The sequence below is a fragment of the Capra hircus genome, unplaced genomic scaffold (genome assembly GCF_001704415.2).
Source record: "Capra hircus breed San Clemente unplaced genomic scaffold, ASM170441v1, whole genome shotgun sequence".
Lineage (NCBI taxonomy): Eukaryota > Metazoa > Chordata > Mammalia > Artiodactyla > Bovidae > Capra > Capra hircus.
In genome coordinates this window covers 6,224-8,717 of record NW_017208625.1, presented here as the reverse complement: position 1 = coordinate 8,717, position 2,494 = coordinate 6,224, and the positions used below count along the sequence as shown (strand labels likewise).

At 48.6% G+C, this 2,494-nt stretch overlaps 1 long non-coding RNA gene across 1 annotated transcript; it reads left to right on the top strand.

The window, feature by feature from the left end:
• The first annotated feature begins 237 nt into the window (after positions 1-237).
• Positions 238-2,262, top strand: LOC108635149. Its single transcript, XR_001917758.1, has 3 exons — positions 238-286; positions 1,162-1,301; positions 2,240-2,262. It is a non-coding gene; the product is annotated as an uncharacterized LOC108635149 (long non-coding RNA).
• The last annotated feature ends 232 nt before the right edge of the window (positions 2,263-2,494 follow it).

Below are 2,494 nucleotides of genomic sequence, written 5' to 3'. Positions count from 1 at the left end.
GCCCTTTCCCAAGAAAATCTCTTGCTTTGTCAGCTCATGTGTCTCCTCGGGCAATTCATTTCCGAGTGTTAGACAAGAGCCCAGTTTCGGGCCCTGGAAGGGGTCAGCCTTCCTGCAACAAATGGCGACTCTGGTGGGACTCTTCTCCGCTGAGACTGACATCCTGACCACTCGGGGTACTCGGGCCAGCTTGCCTGCCAATGGACCAGACCCAGCGGCCGCAACTGGGACCCTTTGGTTCCTGGTCTCCTCCTGACGCGGACAACTGGCCAGAGTGCCCCGACCGGTAAGGAACAAGAGATTTATTGACCTCTCTCCCCTTCCCTGTCTCTTTCCTCTGCTTAACCCTTCCTATCCTTGCCTGTTTTTCTGGTCCCCTGGTCCTGGATGCAGGAATCTGGTTGAAAGGCCCTCAGCCAGAGCTGAGGATTGGAGACTGATCACCTCCTCTTGGCAGAGAACTTGAATTCTGGTTCTGGTCTGGTCTGATTTCTGGTAGGGGCGAGTTCCAGTCCTCCCTTCTCTGGAGGCCCAGGGAAAAGTCCCATAACGCCTGGGTATCTGTAGGTGGCAGGAGACGTCTGTAAGGCCACCTCTTTCACCTCACCTCTCCCACCTCCTCTCCCTTCTTTCAACCTGGCTTTCTTTCCTCCCTTGAAATCTTTGATGTTAGTACTTGGCCCTAGTGGTGCAGAAGGTAAAGCGTCTGCCTGCAATGTGGGAGACCTGGGTTCGATCCCTGGGTTGGGAAGATCCTCTGGAGAAGGAAACGGCAACCCACTCCAGTATTCTTACCTGGAGAATCCCATGGACGGAGGAGCTTGGTGGGCTACAGTCCACGGGTTGCAAAGAGTCGGACACGACTGAGCGACTTGACGCTCATTTTCACTTTCAAGGTGCCTGCCACAGCATGAGGTGGATCCCGCTGGGGAAGGTGGTCCTGAGACCATCTTTGGGTTTGTCCACACCCCTTGCGGAGTGTGGTTTACTGAAGCCTGCACTAACTGCACGGTTGAGGACATTTGAATGGTCCTAGTGATGGGGGTCTCTTTAGGTTATTGGACTGCACAGGCTTGTATTGTGCCTTCCTGATTATGAGTCCTATTTTTGCGAAGTTTGAAATGCATAGTAAAGGATTGCTCGCTTGTTTCTTTTGTTTAGGTTGATACCCAAGGACCAGTATTACTGCGGTGTCCTCTATTTCACCGGGAGTGATATTTTCAATAAGAATATGCGAGCTCATGCCCTAGAAAAAGGCTTCACAATCAATGAATACACAATCCGTCCCTTGGGTGTCACTGGTGAGTATTTGTGTCTGCATCGGAGATAATCCCAGTCATCGGGATATTTTGGTTTAGCAACTTTGGTTTTTCTAAGAGCCTTTAAGTAACCATGGCAGTTAATTGTAGTTTCTTTAGAATTGTTAGTCCCTCAGGCAACAGAGAAAGCTTTGCTCCATAGGTGTTCCCAGGCCCTCAGCTCATGATGACAAGATTTAGTTATTTTCTGTGTCCGAATGGATTAAATTCTTTCTACTTCCATGGTCAGTAAAAAAAGAAGAAACTCTTATTGACCTAAAGGATTTTTGTTTTCTTAAATGTGCCTCCAAGATTTCAGGAGAACTCAGGTGTTGCTCCTTTCAGTGTCAGGCCAGACTTGGTAGCTTTGACTCCAAACTTTCACAGTTTAAAGGGTAAGAATTGCATAGTCTGTTTTATAGATCTTGTTAACATTTCACAGTCTATTTATTATGTGGTCTACTGTTATCTGCTAGGAGAATGAAGATTTCGTCTTTTTGTCCTAAAACTGTAAAGTAGGGCTGTGCTTGTCACGTGTCAGTGGGTGTACAGACTACATGGGACCCTCACTCAATGCAGGTTTCACTTCAGTGGGCTTTGCGGAACTGCTGCATTGCTAGTCCAGGGACCGTGTGCTGAGCTGCAGAGGAACTCACTGGAGTCTTTTCTCTGGCACAGGGGAGATCCAGCAGAGAGGAGAGTCATGGATTAGGGTCACTTCAAAGGGCCAGAGTTGAGGTATTCAGGTTCGTTGTGTAGCGCTGGTGATATGTGTGTGGCAAAGCATGAACAGAAGCCCTTGAGGGAGGTCTTTTTAAGTCACTTGTGGACTATTTTCTTTTCGCTCTGAAAGCAAGTCCTATTCAGCTCTCCATCCTGACCCCTCTGTAACTGAGCTCCAGAACTGGCTCATGAGGAAGGTCTCTTGGCCCTCCTTGCAGGCGTTGCCGGGGAGCCCCTGCCCATGGACAGTGAGAAGGACATTTTCGACTACATCCAGTGGAAGTACCGTGAGCCCAAGGACCGAAGCGAGTGAGGCCCGTCCTCCCCGGCACAGCCCAATCAGAGTCTTAATTTATTTCTTAAGCTTTGCTATGTAAGGGTCTGTGGTGTTTTTAAATAACTATTTCTTCTTCATGCCGTAACCTGCACTGTAGTCAATAAAACCTCTTGTATGATTATCAGCTGTGATCTAG